Source organism: Simochromis diagramma, unplaced genomic scaffold (assembly GCF_900408965.1).
Source record: "Simochromis diagramma unplaced genomic scaffold, fSimDia1.1 OVJJ01000107.1, whole genome shotgun sequence".
NCBI lineage: Eukaryota > Metazoa > Chordata > Actinopteri > Cichliformes > Cichlidae > Simochromis > Simochromis diagramma.
Window position 1 is genome coordinate 5,651,767 of NW_024387209.1, and position 17,269 is coordinate 5,669,035.

A 17,269-nucleotide genomic window follows, 5' to 3' on the forward strand; every position below is an offset into this window, starting at 1 on the left:
AAGATGGTCAAACCAAATATTTACTTTCAGCTCATTAAAATTGCGCAAATTCTGTTGGGGGTTTTTGCCTTATATGTTTGTACGTTTCAATACATCCTAAGTTCCTGTTTTCTGAGCAAATCATAAAGAAATGAGTGGTGAATCAAGACTTTTATGGAAATCAACAAAAACAGTTGCAAAGAGACACCAAAGAAAGTTAGTGCAGCACGAAATGACCTCAAAGGTAGCCAGGGACAGAAAAAAAAACACAAAGTGAAGCAACAACAAGTTTCCTTCTGTCTCGCTCTTATGTAAGAGGAGTGAGGGGAACAATGTCTCATAATGCACTCATACTGTATATTTAATCAGTATGGAGAGGATGTTACTATATTAGATCGTGCACATCCACGGACATCCATCCATCTCAGAGAGTGGTAGGGAGCCATTAGTGAGATTAGGCTGTCTGAGTCAATCGTCAAACTGTTTCTTCGCTGTGATTTACAGCTGAACGTCTGACTCGAGTCACACGTCACAGAGTACTGTACTCCAGGACGAGCGGAGGTAAACAGCTGCCATCTCCGGACTTGTTTTTGTTTTCACCTTGTGGTCCTGCAGAGAAACACGAGGTCGGAGGCCGACGAAAAAATCCATGTTTAGTAGATTTGGCTTTCGTCCATTTCATAGTACAACACACGGATACAGCACTGTGTGGAGAGATCAAACCACAGTGTGGGTGGGTTGGGTTTTTTTTTACTTCAAATAAGGACGGGAAGATGAGGGAAATTCTCCAGAGTGAGCACATCCAGGCCGAACTTCACATCTCTGTTAAATTATCATTTTATTTTCCTGTTAAAACCCGGATTAGGATTACTGTCTCCAAAACTCAGCACAAGCAGAGCTGTGAGAGAAACTCCAAGACCTGAAAAGGGGGTTATTATTCTGCATTCTGAGGTCTGCTTTGGAGAAATGCAATAACGTTTTGTGGCATTTATTAATTCCACGGCTGCTTTTGAAGGAACGTGCCACAAAAACTAATTACCTTCAGCCTTTAGCAGGTCAAACATGCTGCTGCAGGCTCAGAAGGACACTGTGTGCAAAAGGAGATGCCAGACATGCTTTGACAAAAGAAGGTATCTGAAACCCTGGGGATTGAGAACAGGCTGCATTTTCTTGCTGATAATTGGCAGCATCAAACATGCATTTCTTTTTTACTTTTTTGAAAATCTGTAGAGGGAAAAAAAGTTGTGCATTTTCTCCTTTGCAACAAAAACCTATTTTAAAATGTTGACTCCAGAACCAAAGAGGTTTTTTTCAACTTATTTTGCTCAATACTGCAGTTTGATATGACAAGAACAATAAAAAAAAAAAAAAACTCCAATAAAACATAAACAAATGGCAGCAAAGAATTGCATTAAACAGGAAGAACCTAAATTACTGATCATGAAGCTGTAGACCAGGGGTGGCAAACGGGTTTAATCCGGCCCGAGAGATGATTTTGTAAAGTATAAAACTGAGCTGATGAGGGCCTCTTTTATTCATTATTTACATGCTCCCTCTTGGTCATATCAAGGGCGTAGATTTGGCATGGACGGAAGGGACATGTCCCCACCAATATCCAGCGATTATTGAATTTATTCCCACCAATAATTTGATCTCTTTGAGTAAAGAAATCAAACCCGCTAGAAAGAAAAAAAAAAAAAGATCTGTCAGCGTCTCATTCACCCAGCGGTGCAGAAAGAGTAAAATTACGTTCTCTACTGGAGTCCTACCTCATGTGACAAATATGGCCAATGTGATTGGCTGTGCCTTTCAGGGAGCTCTGTTTAGTTTTAGCAGCGGCAAACCTGCGCTGCGAGGCCCTGCAAGGAGGAGAGGAGGACGGCAGCAAAAAGGAAGAACCTGGATGTAAGAAAGTATTTTTCAAAGAAACCTGTAAGTCACTTAAAGTCAAGTTCACTCATAAGATGTGTCATAATAACGTTACAGGCTATGCTAGGTTTTGGCCCACATCAGCCTAAAAGTATATGTAACCATGAATAAGTGTTTTGGAAACTAACTGCACAACAGGCAGCACTATTAATTATCTCAGTCTCAGAGTAGCATTTCTAATTTTGATTGAAACTGTCAGAGAGCCTCGAGCAAGCCAGGATATTAGTTTACAGAGGCTGTACCATGTCCACCAGGAGAGACTGGACAGTATAGATGTAAAACAAATATGCCAGCAGTTTATCTCAGTTAACGAGAGGAGAAGGCTGAGAGATGTTTGTTGAGAGATCTTTTACTTTGTGGTAATCTTAGATGAGTAGTTTTATTGACAAAAACCACCAGATCATTCAGTTTTCCCTTAGTGCTAATGTTGGTGTACTATAACTGAAGTAATGTTGCTAAATCCTTAAAGTCATATTTGTGTGGATGCCATAGGCATCCACACTATTGAGTTCCTGTTTCTCTTTATTCTTTATTATTCTAGTTGCTTCCGTACGTTTTTTGGACGTTAACTACTCCCTCAGTTTTCTGCCGATTTTCTCCGTTCAAACTCTAAACTGTTCTCCTCTTTTTGGAGATGGGTGCTATATCTTTTGGTAGTTATAGCTATTATACTTTTTAAAATATTACACTTTTTTCCTTTAATTTGTCCCATTGAAATGAATGGGAAACTTCCACAATTCTGCTAAAACTTTCTTGTCTTTGAAACTTAACTGCATGCTCATACTTTCACCTAGAAACTCCATTCAAACTTTAAAATGTTCTCAAATGATTGGGCTATTCCTGTATGATTCAGCTTTTTCAGATCTTCTACCGTTTTAATCTTATCTCTCTTTAAGTCTTCAGTTGCAAAATTGTGATTTTTCAGAAAATACATGCGTTGCTATGGTTGCTATGCAATTAACTCAGAGGGGACAGTGAAACTGTTTGAATTTTCTCTTCATGTCCGAACAACTTCTTGCTACTCGCTCAATTTCCACTCAAGCCCCACAAATTATACATCAAAACGTAGGTATTTTTGCTGGCTTTCAGAAAATGTCACTATCATTGTTGTGGGACTCATAGATTTTTTGCAAATCTCCTCAGAGTAACACAAAGTGTGAAAACTCTCCATATAAACTCAATGGAGAGTTTGTTCAAAATCACCGCTGGATTTCTCTAATGAGAGGCATTTTCAAATTGTCATATCTCCTTAACGAAGCGAAGTTAAGACTTGAGGCTTGTCCCCGTATATCTTCAGACACTCCTGATGCTCACAATTCAAGAATTATTTTCTCACCTATTACCGTTCTGAGATGAGTTAGACTTGTTTGAGGGTAGGAAATTTGTCCCTCGCTCAGATTTCATCAGAATTCAAATTCTGAAAATGAGGCACTTTTTTCTCTCATCATATCTTTTTGATGGATTTCCACAGAGCTCTGAAAATTTCCATGACTGTTCACCAAAGTCTGCTGTTTCTTATGGTGAAAGAATGATATCGATACTCCAAATAGATTTCGAGTTACAAAGCGTTGTTTGAGGGCAAGTCAAGGCAGTTTTTGCTTCGCTCTACTCAGTTATGGTGCATCACAAGTCAAATATCTTTAATAATTCATATTTTATCTCTGAATTATGAAGACCTGAAGATTCCCCCATCTCTTCTGAACAAAACGATGTCTGAATGACCGTTCTAGCCTCTACGGTTAGGAAATTATGGCCATTTGTTCGAGGGGAATCCTGAATGTCAGAAATACACTGAAGAAAACTCACACCTCTCTCTGTGTCTGTGTGTGTAAGGGCTGACTACAGCAGGTGCAGCTAATTTAACTGACCTACATATACCAAGCCCAGACTCTCAACAGCTCCTGTTCCCTTTACTGTCTGTGTATGTGTGTCTGTGTATCAGTATTTCTCCTATGTTTAAGTATTACTCCTCAATCATAGTATTTCTGCTAAACCAAAGTACTTCTACTACATCTTAGTACTTCTGTTAAATCATAGTATTTTTGAAAAATCATAGTATATTTGCCAAATCATGGTATTTGTGCAAAATCATGGTTTTGGGGCCAAATCATAATATTTCTGTTATTTTATAATATATGTGCTGAATATAGTATATGTGCCAAATCATAGTATTTATCCCAAATTATAGTATTTATGCCAAATTACAGTATTTCTGCTAAAACGCAGAAATAGTACCTTTTAGCAGGAATTTCTACCAAAAGATAGTACTTCTGCTAAATCAGAGTATTTCTGCCAAATCAGAGTATTCCTGCCAAATCATAGTATTTGTACTGAAACATAGTACTTCTGCCCAATCATAGTATTTGTACTAAATTATAGTACTTGTGCCAAATCATAGTATTTGTGCCAAAGCATCGTATTTCTATGGAGTCATAGTATTTCTTCTAAATAATAGTATTTCAAGCAAATCTCAGTAGTTGTTGTTAAAACGCAGTATTATTGCCAAATCATAGTATTTGTACCCAATCATAGTATTTTTGCCAAATCGTGGTATTTGTGCCCAATTAATAATATTGTTATGTTATAGTATTACTACTAAGTCATAGAATATCTGTTATGTTATAGTGTATCTGCGGAATATAGTATGTGTGCCAAATCGTAGTATTTATACCAAATCACAGTATTTGTGCTAAAACATAGTATTTTTGCCATATTGTGGTATTTGTGCAAGAACATTGAACTGTTATGTTATAGTATTACTACTAAGTCATAGTATTTCTGCGTTGTTATAGTATTTGTGCTAAAAGGTAGTATCTCTGCCAAGTCATAGAATTACTGCAATTTCATAGTTTTTTTTAGGAAATCTGTTATGTTATAGTATTACTACTAAGTCATAGTATTTCTGCCAAATCATAGTATTTGTGTGACTTTGTATTATGTAGTGGCTAAGTAGGGGCTGTTTACAGTGTAAATAGGTCATCTCTTGTGTTGGAGTGCCCTCTTGTGGCGCCTTTTGGGTAGTGCCTTAGTAAACGTGAACCCTGTAAGAAGTGGTATCAGACTGATTTGTAGTGGAGGAATTTGTTGCCAGTTTTCTTAATCTTTAATCTGTATGCATGTTGTAATGCATACCCTGTTCTTAATCATAGAAACCACACCATATCACCTCTCCACATCGTCCTACTGTATGCCATACCTCCCTGTACCATCCATCTGACTGCCAGTAAGAAGTGGTATCAGACTGATTTGTAGTGGAGGAATTTGTTGCCAGTTTTCTTAATCTTTAATCTGTATGCATGTTGTAATGCATACCCTGTTCTTAATCATAGAAACCACACCATATCACCTCTCCACATCCTCCTACTGTATGCCATACCTCCCTGTACCATCCATCTGACCGCCAGTAAGAAGTGGTATCAGACTGATTTGTAGTGGAGGAATTTGTTGCCAGTTTTCTTAATCTTTAATCTGTATGCATGTTGTAATGCATACCCTGTTCTTAATCATAGAAACCACACCATATCACCTCTCCACATGCTCCTACTGTATGCCATACCTCCCTGTACCATCCATCTGACCGCCAATAAACTCCACCTGTGGTAATCTAATCCCTGGATGTCAGCCTCTCCTTCTGACCGAGGATAGTTACTATTGCAGCACCACCCAGCATTAAACTGACGTACACCATTCTGTACAATAGTATTTGTGCTAAAAAGTAGTATTTCTGCCAAATCATAGTATTACTGCTATTTCATACTATTTAAGCGAAATTACAGTGTTTCTGCAAAAACATTGCATTTCTGCTAAATCATAGTATTTCTGTAAACTTATAGTACTTGTACTCAATTATAGTATTTGTGACAAAGTGGAGTATTTGTACCAAAACATAGTATTACTGGTAAATCATAGTATTTGAGCCAAATCATAGTATTTGTGCTAAAACATAGTATTTCTTCCAAATCATAGTATTTGTGCCAAAGCATAGTATTTCTTCCAAATCATAGTATAACTGCACAATAAAGGTTCTTGAGCCACATCAGTGTTTGTGCCAAATCTTAGTATTTCTTCTAAATCCTAGTAATTCTGCTCAATGATAGAATTTCTGCTATGCTGTAGTACTTTTTTCCTAGATTGTAGTACTTCTGCTAAGTCAAAGTATTTCATGTAAATCATAGTATTTCTACCAAGTCCCAGTGTTTCTGCTAAATCATAAATAATGTTTTAGCACAAATTGTAGGATTTGGCAGAATTTTCTGTGTTCCAGCACAAATGCTATGATTTGGCAGGAAAAAAAATATTATTTAGTATAAATACTAAGTTTTAGCAGAAATACTATGTTTAAACTTTAAAAAATTCTGCTATTTCTGCTGATGTGTGTTATGACTTTTGACCATTGAAATGACACACATTATCAATGGCCTCACTGATTTTGCATGCCGGGTTGAGCTTTGTTTTAGCTCAGTGAGATAAGCGTCCGTTCTCAAACTGGGAGGCCCGGGTTCAAATCCCGCTTATGGCAACATTTCTTTCAGTCAACAGTTAAACTTTGTTAACTCTTTTCAACACAAATTTAAGCTTTTTCAGCCCTTTTCAACACAATTTTCAGTTTTTTCTGCTGTTTTCAGAAAAAAAACTCTTTTCAGCAAAATTCTGCTGATTGAACTCTTTTCAGAACAAATTCTGCTGATTGAACTCTTTTCAGCAAAATATTCAGAGTTTTCACCTCTTTTCTGCCCAAATTCTGCTTATTCACCACTTCTGAAACATTTTCAGCCTTTCCACCTCTTATCAGGACAATTCTCATCAGCTTCTGCTCATTTCAGCACAATTGTCAATCTGTCCACCTCTTCTTTGTGAGAATGACTTTGGCTCAGTGACCTAAATAGCCGCCCTTAGACCAGGAGGGCCAGGTTCGAATCCTGCTCAGGGCAACATTTTTTTTTCAACTTTTTCAGCTTTTTTCTGCAGACATCCTCAGCCCTTAAGGCATCCACACAGCATTTTCGCAGGAAATGCAAATTGTGTGGATGCCCTCAATGGGCATCCACACTATTGAGTTCCTGTTTCTCTTTATTCTTTATTGTGTGGATGCCCTCAATGGGCATCCACACTATTGAGTTCCTGTTTCTCTTTATTGTGTGGATGCCCTCAAGGCATCCACACTATTGAGTTCCTGTTTCTCTTTATTCTTTATTGTGTGGATGCCCTCAAGGGCATCCACACTATTGAGATCCTGTTTCTCTTTATTCTTTATTCCACTATTTACTAGTTGCTTCCGTACACTTTTTGGCACTCAACTACTCCCACAGTTTTCATCCGATTTTTGCCATTCAAACTTTAAAAAATTCTGCTCTTTCTGCTAATGCCGGCTATGACTTTTGGTGCTCATAACTTCTATACTTTTTGAGATATTGAATTTTTTTTGCAATATTTTTTGCCCATTTCTGCCATATCATCAGTGGCCTCACTGATTTTCCTTGCCGGGTTGACCTGTGTTTTAGCTCAGTGAGATGAGCATCCGTTCTCGGACTGGGAGGCCGGGGTTCAAATCCCGCTTATGGCAACATTTCTTTCAGTCAACACTTAAACTTTTTTAACTCTTTTCAACACAAATTTAAGCTTTTTCTCCCCTTTTCAGCATATTTTTCAGTTTTTTCACCACTTTTCAGCACAAATACCAGCTTTTCAGCTCTTTTTAGTAAAAACCTCTTTTCAGCAGAATTTTGCTCATTGAACTCTTTTCAGCACAAATTCTTCTGATTGAACTCTTTTCAGAAAAGTTTTTCAGTTTTTTCTGCTATTTTCAGCAAAAACCTCTTTTCAGGAGATTTCTGCTCATTCAACTCTTTTCAGTAGAAATTCTGCTGATTAAACTCTTTTCAGTAGAAATTGTGCTGATTGAACTCTTTTCAGCAGAATTTTCATCTCTTTTCAGCAGAAATTCTACTTATTCACCTCTTCTGTAAAATTTTCAGCCTTTCCACCTCTTATCAGCCCAATTCTCCGCGGCTTCTGCTAATTTCACCAGAATTGTCAGTCTCTCCACCTCTTCTTTGTGAGAAAGACTGTGGCGCAGTCAGATGAGAACCTCCCTTGAGTACCAGAAGGGCCAGGTTCGAATCCTGCTCAGGGCAATATTTTTTTTGTTTTTTTTTTTCAACTTTTTCAGCTTTTTTCAGCAGACATCCTCAGCGTAAAGGCATCCACACAGCATTTTCGCAGGAAATGCAAATTTTTCTAGTTATTATTGTCATGACTGTATTTGAAGCTATTTTTATTTTTGTATGATACCTGATTTATATGGATTATGGCTGAAGTAAACTAAAATCTAAAATACTTAGTCATTTGATTAATAGTAATTTAACATTATATAATTCACATATAAAACTATGAATTGTAATTTTAAATGGTTTAAAAGCACGTACAATAGCATATATAGGCAAGTATATTTCTCCTTTTATCAAGAAGCAAAGACAAAAAGAAAAAAAAAAAGAAACAGGGCAGGGTTTGGTGGTTGAATCATCCATCCCCACCAATGCCAAAACCAAATCTACACCCTTGGGTCATATATTATGAAAATATAATATAAATTTTCACTGTTATGCCGATGACACCCAGCTCTACATGTCTTCTAAACCCAATTCATCCCTCTCACCTACCTCCCTCTCAGACCGTCTTATTGAGATTAGATCCTGGTTCTCTTCCAGTTTTCTCAAACTTAACAGTAATAAAACTGAAGTTTTACTTGTTGGTACAGCCTCTATCTTAACCAAATCCCACAGTTTTTCCATTAACATTGAAAGTTCTCCCACCCTTCCCTCCCCTCAGGTTAAGAGTTTGGGTGTCATACTTGATAATACTCTTTCATTCCAGTCTCACATTAATTACATAACCCAGTCTGCATAGTTTCACTTATGTAATATTAACCAACTCCGTCCCTTCCTTACTCCCCATGCTGCTGCCATCTTTGTCCATAGTCTTATTACGTCCCGTATTGATTACTGCAATTCCCTCCTATTTGGTCTCCCTGAAAGGTCCCTTCATAAACTCCAACTTCTTAAAATTCTGCAGCTCGGGTCATAACTCGTACTCCGTTAAGAGCTCATATTACCCCAATTCTTCAGCAGCTTCACTGGTTGCCCGTAGAAGCCAGGATAAATTTTAAAATCTTACTTCTTACATACAAGTGTGTCCATAAATCTGCTCCTTCCTATTTGTGTGACCTGCTCCATATCACCACTGTTTCCCGCCCTCTCAGATCATCATCTGCTCTTCATCTTACTGTTCCGTCCTCACGCCTTATTACTATGGGGAACAGAGCTTTCAGTCGCTCTGCTCCTCGGCTCTGGAACTCTCTTCCTCCAGCCATAAGAAATATTGACTCCTTTTCCGTATTTAAGTCACAGCTCAAAACACATCTGTTTAAACTGGTTTATTCACTTTAGTGCTGATTTTATCTGTTGTCAGGCTCTGTTTTGCAATTTTAACTTATTTTATGATTATTGTTCCTTTTATTAATTTTGTTCTTCGTAAGGTGACCTTGGGTTTCTGAAAGGCACCCCAAATAAAATTAAAAAAAATGCATTATGAAAATGAGCTGCAATTTTTCAAAAAAGAACCTGCTGTTCCAATTGCATCCATTGGATGGCGCAATAGCAATTGTGAGCTACTTAGTTTTGCCTGCGAAATTTAAACCTGATGTGCTTTGGCACCCTCATTGCCCCAATATGTGTCTGTCAAAAAAGAGAAAAGTGGATGCAGAGCGTTCCAAGAAAAATGGTCATACTCCTATTTATTCAAGGAAGTGAATGGGAAAGCTGTATGTTTGGTGTGTTCCCAGCATGTTGCAGTGCTGAAAGAATATAACCTCTGTCACCACTATGTGAGCCTTCATGCCGATAAATATGACAACTTTCAAGGACAGCGGAGAAGAGAGAAGGTGAATGAACTGTTGGCGGGTCTGAAGAAACAGCAGTCTGTGTTTACTCACAGCCATCAGTAACACTGCAGTGAAAGCTAGCTACCTTGTTGCTAACAAAATTGCACTAGCTTTAAAACCATTTAGAGAGGGTGAATTTGTAAAAACATGTATGATGAAGGCATCGGAGATTGTGTGCCCTGAAAAGCGACAGGCCTTTGCAAATATCAGCCTGACAAGAAACACAGTTGCCAACAGGATTTCTGATCTTTCAGCGGATTTGGACAGCCAGTTGAAGCAAAAAAGTAAAGTCATTTATTGTGTTTTTAGTTGCAATTGATGAAGGCACGGACATTACAGATGTTGTACAACTGGCAATTTTCATCCGCGGAGTTGACGACACATTGACCGTCACCGAGGAGTTCGTGGAGTTGGTGCCGATGACAGATACAACGACTGCAGCTGATATTTTCACCGCACTCGTCGGTGTGCTGGACAGGGTCGGAGTGGACTGGTCCCGCGCTGTCAGCATGGCTACAGATGGTGCGCCCTCAGTGATCGGGAAAAACGCAGGCGTTGTAAAAAAGTTCAGAGATAAAGTGCAATCTGCAAATGGAGGATGTGATTTTTGGACTTTTCACTGTATTTTGCACCAGGAGGCTTTGTGTTGCAAGTCACTGAAAATGGATAACGTCATGAAGGTGGTCATCCAAACTGTTAATTTCATCCGATCCAGAAGCCTCAATCACCCTCAGTTTGACAGCCTTCTCAGAGAGAAAGACCACATCATGCCAGGTCTCTCTTGGAAATGAGATTTTTAATCTTAATTAGATTTTTTTACCTGGATAAATAAAGGACTAACGTGTCTTTGATTTACAAGAAGAAATTGAACAGTTTATAGAAGAAAAGGGCAAACCAGTGTTAGAATTTCATTCCGCAGAATGGATGCAGGACATTGCATTTATGGTGGATGTTACAGAGCGCCTGAATAACTTGAACAAACAGCTGCAAGGACGCAACAAAGTTGTCACGCAGTATTATGAAAGCCTACGTTCTTTCAAGTTGAAGTTGTCATTGTGGGAGACGCAGCTCACTGGTGGTGATGCAGCTCACTTCCACTATCTGAAAAATGTGTGCACGACCCAAAGTGTGGCAGATACGAAGCGGTTCAAAGATAAAATAATGGGACTGTTAGTGTTCACCTGTTTGGTGAACTGGAGAAAGACTCACCGTGAATCCCTTTGATCTGCCCGTCAGGATCCAACTTGAAATAATAGACTTGCAGTGTGACTTGGATTTGAAGACCAAATTTGCCGCAGCTGGCTTGAACACATTTTTATCAGAATCTCCTGCCAGGTTACCCCAGCTTGACAGCCCTCGCTGCAAAACTGTTGTGCATGTTCTGAATCACATGTCTTTGTGAGCAAGTTTTCTCTGTAATGAGCATAAATAAAACAAAACTGCGCTCAAGGCTCATGCACAAGCACTTGAATCACATCCTGAAGTTAGCTGCCGCTCAGGATGTGACGATCGATACTGATGAGCTGGTGAAAGCTAAACGATGCCAGGTATCAGGAGTCAAATAAACTATGAAACCCCACTGAAAGTGTTGCATGAGACACCCTGATGTAGTTCTGTGATCTGTGATATACTTCTGTGAATCACTGAGGCACTTTGTGCTTGTGTGTTCTTTGTCCTCAGAACTTTCAAATAGCATGAAATGTTTTGTAATTAATAGCTATGTTGTGCCTGTACTATTTTGAACATACTGTCCACAGGCTCTAGCTTTATTTTTTATGTTGATCGTATTAAAACAAAGAAAACAATCTGAAGTTGTTGTTGTTTTTAAGTTATATATACAGTGATTTTACCAGTCCGGCTCACTTGAGAATAGACTTTTCTCCATGTGGCCCCTGAACTAAAATGAGTTTGACACCTGTGCTGTAAAGAGTTAGCTTATTCCACCCACCCTTTTTACATAGCATATTCTAAGCGGTGGCACTTCTATTAATATACAGGATGGGCCATTTATATGGATACACCGTAATAACATGGGAATGGTTGGTGATATTAAAGTCCTGTTTGTGGCACATTAGTATATGTGAGGGGGCAAACTCCTCAAGATGGGTGGTGACCATGGTGGCCATTTAAAAGTCGGCCATCTTGGATACAACTTTAGTTTAGTTTTTTCAAAAGGAAGAGGGCCATGTGACAATCAAACTTATTGGCAATGTCACAAGAAAAACAATGGTGTGCTTGGTTTCAACGTAACTTTATTCTTTCATGAGTTATTTACAAGTTTCTGATCACTTATAAAATGTGTTCAATGTGGTGCCCATTGTGTTGGATTGTCAATGCAACCCTCTTCTCCCACTCTTCACACACTGATAGCAACACCGCAGGAGAAATGCCAGCACAGGCATCCAGTATCCGTAGTTTCAGGTGCTGCACATCTCGTATCTTCACACCATAGACAATTGCCTTCAGATGACCCCAAAGATAAAAGTCTAAGGGGTCAGATCGGGAGACCTTGGGGGCCATTCAACTGGCCCACGACGACCAATCCACTTTCCAGGAAACTGTTCATCTAGGAATGCTCGGACCTGGCACCCATAATGTGGTGGTGCACCATCTTGCTGGAAAAACTCAGGGAACGTGCCAGCTTCAGTGCATAAAGAGGGAAACACATGATCATGTAGCAATTTCACATATCCAGTGGCCTTGAGGTTTCCATTGATGAAGAATGGACCCACTATCGTTGCACCCCATATACCACACAAAACCATCACTTTTGTTGTTCCAACAGTCTTGGAGGGATCCATCCAATGTGGTTCAGTGTCAGACCAATAGCAGTGGTTTTGTTTGTTAACTTCACCATTCACATAAAAGTTTGTCTCATCACTGAACAAAATCTTCTGCGTGAACTGAGGGTCCTGTTCCAATTTTTGTTTTGCCCATTCTGCAAATTCTGTGCACCGATCTGGGTCATCCTCGTTGAGATGCTGCAGTAGCTGGAGTTTGTGAGGGTGCCATTTGTGAGTAGCTAATATCCGCCGAAGGGATGTTCGACTAATGCCACTCTCCAGTGACATGCGGCGAGTGCTACGCTGTGGGCTCTTGCTGAATGAAGCTAGGACAGCCACTGATGTTTCTTCATTAGTGACAGTTTTCTTGTGTCCACATTTTGGCAAATGCAACACTGAACCAGTTTCACGAAACTTAGCAAGCAGTTTTCTAACTGTAGCATGGGAGATGGGTGGTCTCGTAGGGTGTCTTGCATTGAAATCTGCTGCAATGACCCAGTTACTGCGTTCACCAGATATCAACACAATTTCGATCCGCTCCTCAGGTGTTAACCTCTTCGACATGTCAATGGCTGTGTACAAAGAGAAACTTGTAAAAAACTCATGAAAGAATAAAGTTACATTGAAACCAAGCACACCATTGTTTTTCTTGTGACATTACCAATAAGTTTGATGTGTCACATGGCCCTCTTCCTATTGAAAAAACAAAAGTTGTATTCAAGATGGCCGACTTCTAAATGGCCACCATGGTCACCACCCATCTTGAGGAGTTTGCCCCCTCACATATACTAATGTGCCACAAACAGGACTTTAATATCACCAACCATTCCCATTTTATTACAGTGTATCCATATAAATGACCCACCCTGTACATTATCAAAAAAACAAAAACCAAATAAAATAATAACTCCATTGACTCCAACATGGTTAGCCCTGGTTTTCCACATCCGGATGAGGTTGATTGGCTCTAAATTAATTCTCAACCTCCTTGTTCACATCTGTAATCCGCCTGCATTCTGACAGTTCATGTTTAAGCAGGTTTTGGTACGTGTTGACAAAAGTATTGTAGAGGACAAAAGAGACCCTTTTAGAAATCTACCTAAAACAGGGGTGGGGAACTCCAGGCCTCAAGGGCTGGTGTCCTGCAGGTTTTAGATATCACCCTGGGTCAACACACCTGAATCAAATGATTAGTTCATTCTCAGGCCTCTGGAGAGCTTCAAGACATGTTGAGGAGGTAATTTAGCCGTTTAAATGAACTGTGTTGGGTGAAGGACACATCTACAACCTGTATGACACCGGCCCTTGAGGCCTGGAGTTGGACACCTCTGATGTAAAGAGTGAACAGTGTACAGAATCTGAGGAATCAGATTTGAATAGACATTGTCTATTGTTTGTTATCCATTTAGCGGATACCCTGGATTAATTGGAAGCCCCCCAAAATTGGCTGTTGGCTAGAGGCTAAAGAGGTGTCCACACAGGAAGTGACTGCTCATTGCGCATCACTAGTCTCTGGTTACCTATAATTACCAACCCAACCACAGATAAGCTGGAGAGGGATGGATGGTTTGTTGTATAGATGGTCGGTTGGTTGGATAGATGGATGGTTGGCTCAGTTGGATCATACCTCTTATACTTATAAATGGGAGAGTCACTTTTTCCTTGACAAGAAACTTGAAAATTCTAAATACATAACTGTGCATACATAATTGTAATTACAGCAATAGTTTATTTCTTCTAAATTATCAGTAAAAATAAATAAAGCTTGACTAAGCTGGACTTAAATGTAGTTAAGCCCTTAATCAACCGCTGTTTAGCTAGTTTCCGCTTTAGGGGCGTTTTTGAATAAAAAGAGTTGAGTGCTATTGACATGTTTTTTTTATTAAGTCAGTTTATTTTATTGCCTGTTGTGTATGTATAATCTTAGAAAACAAATGAAAATCTCAAGTTAGGATCATTTGAAACGCAGACTTTAAAAGCAGCCAGATGTGTGCTGAAATATTCCAGAAGTTAAAAATGGATGGTCATAAATATGTAATCAGACAAACCCGACTCAAACATGAAGGACAAACAAGGGCATGTAGAAACTGTGTGTGTGTATGTGCTCTAACATCCACCTGATCACTGCTGTATTTCATCATTTAATCAATATCCACATACTACTTCCCCACCCCCGTTGTCCCTCCACCCTCTCTCCATTTTTTTTCCTTGCACATTGATCTTTCTCCCCCCCCTCCATCCATCCATCTCACTTTGCCCTTCGTCTGTCTTTTCTCTCCAAATCCAAAGATTGAAAACCCCGCCGTCCCCATCTCTTGATATCTGCCCAGGATAATTGCTCTTTCTTCTCGCTCTCCCATCTCTTTTTTCCCCCTCCTGACTCATTCATTCCTTGCTCTGTCATATTCCTGTCGTCTTTCATCCACCTCTCTTTCATCTCTCTCTTTTCCTCTGTCTTCCTGACTCCATCCAAGCCTCCCCTCTCATCTCCTCTCTTCTCCTGTGTATAATGTAATTGCAGAAGTCTATTCAGTGTGTGAGCACTCCATTGCAGCGCTGGCAGATGAAAGCGGTTGGGATTTAGCAACCGTAGCGCGATGGGAGTTCAGGGGGGATCTTGGCTGTCACTGGCAGAGACAGGGAGGGTGTGAGGAGGAGGAGAAGGATGTGCTTTCACCGCATATTTTCATTACATGTTCATTATGTGTTTGTTTTTTTAAATGCCTAAATACTGTCTATTTAAAGTCCTCATCTGGCATCATGTCCAGATTATCCATGTGGGCAAAGGTTTGTGGACAAATGTATGTGGATAATAAGGAAATCCCTTAAAATTAACTCCAGAAGAAGCTTGATGTACAAGAACTTGAGTGGCCTTCAGTGTCCTGACCTCAACCCTTCATAGAACCATTGGGATGAACTAGAAAACTGACTGAAAGCCAGACCTACCCTTGAAATACAAGAGATGAAAGCATGAAGTGTTCATAAAAGTCACTAATTGGAGACTTTACTGTCTAATGTTCAAGTTAACTTTAAGATGTTGAATGTTTACGATGAGGGTTTTCATCATTAACGTCTTGCTACACAAAATTTGATCTGGAAACAGTTATGCTCAGAAGTCTGTGATGGGTTTGAGTTCTAATTGGTCTTGAAATGACTTATAGAGTAAGGTGCCTCCATGTGAAATAAGCAGCTCCAAGTCACACTGATGGAGAATTGTTGGACTTTTCCTTTAATGACTCTGAAGCAGTCTTGGCAGGCAGGTCTGTATATATCCTGCAGAGCGCGAAGGAAGGCTGGCTTGCATAATGAGCTGTGGTTAGCTTGTTAGCTTGACATTCATGGTCACAGTCCACAGAGCCTGACAGGATGCTCTGATGGTAGGATAACTTTGTGGTGAAAAAAGCCCTGCACCTTTTTCAAGGTGGGAATCGCCAAACTGACATGGATAGCTGTGTTGCTGGATAAAGGCTGGACCCTAAGACTAAACCTACTACTGTACCCAACTTTAGACGTGAATTACTTAAATACAAAAAACAGATCGGAGATCGGGAAATCTTCCATGGGGGTCTAGTTTTAGTAGTGCGTATCCCATCCTGAACCTGTCAGTGATCTCACAAGAAACTCACAAGGATTTTTCCCTCAATTGCTTTCCTGTTTTGCTCTAGTTTCATAGAGCTCCTGTACAACCACATATATTTTTGCCCAAGTTAAAACATTTTCAGTGGATGTGTTTTTTTCATCCCCTACAGCATTGCCTTTGCTGCTTTAAAATGTGCATCTCATCTGAAGAATACCACAGGCTGCTGTGGCTCATTGAGAGAAAAAAATCTACAACTATGGTCACATATGTAACTGTAATCTTTGGATATTCACCTAAATGTTTTAGTTTTTTTTATAAAGCAAGAGAAATTGAAAAACATCTGTTTTTTTTTCAGGTCCTCAGCTGTAAAGTGCAAATGCTTTTTTCTGCACCCACAGTCTTCAGTTATCATAGAGGGAGGAATTTGTCAGAAAACGAGCACACTGGCCAACTCTAACGCCCACAGCATCAGGAAATAGACCAGAATTCAATGCAGGCACAGGACAGTTTGAGTAAAATGCTGCTTTTTCTCAACTGAAAAAAAAGACTCCCACCTACTTGTGCTTCTTGCCATGCTTTCATTCACTCCACCTACACATGATGGATGCAACGGATTTATAATCCTTCCTTGTCAGCTGTCAAAGGGCAACCAGGGAAATGTAAGAAGTCACAAATGGAAGCAGACAGGGGAGACAGAAGGAGCAGGATTCTGCCTTATCGCAGATTGATGATTGTTTTGCGTCATGCTACAGACACTTTGTGGATTTTTCCCTTTAACCACTCTGAAGCAGTCTTGGCAGGCAGGCAGGCCTGGGTGTCCTGCAGGGAGTGTGGGAAAGCTGGCTTGCATAATGAGCTGTGGTTAGATTGTTAGCCTGAGATAGAGCTTGACATTCATGGTCACAGTCCACAGAGCCAAGCCAGATGCTTTCGGTTTGGAGAGTTCTTGTCGCGCTCGGCTCCTCCGCCAGCCTGGGATTGAGTTGTGTCCTTTGTAGTTGTCTAACCACAAAATAAAGGCAGTGCTGGCATTTCTGTTTTGGTTGTCGTTCCTCCAGA

General features: G+C 39.7%; 1 protein-coding gene and 1 long non-coding RNA gene across 2 annotated transcripts in view; one reads left to right on the top strand and one right to left on the bottom strand.

Annotated features, from left to right (window-relative positions):
• The window catches only part of LOC120746155 (fibronectin type III domain-containing protein 5-like), a 59,287-nt gene that overhangs the window by 7,065 nt on the left and 34,953 nt on the right, over positions 1-17,269 (top strand). The gene's annotated exons all lie outside the window — the stretch shown is intronic.
• LOC120746156 lies at positions 2,432-6,916 on the bottom strand. The gene is made up of 2 exons (XR_005698791.1): positions 6,572-6,916; positions 2,432-6,541 (listed from the first exon to the last, which is right to left on the bottom strand). It is a non-coding gene; the product is annotated as an uncharacterized LOC120746156 (long non-coding RNA).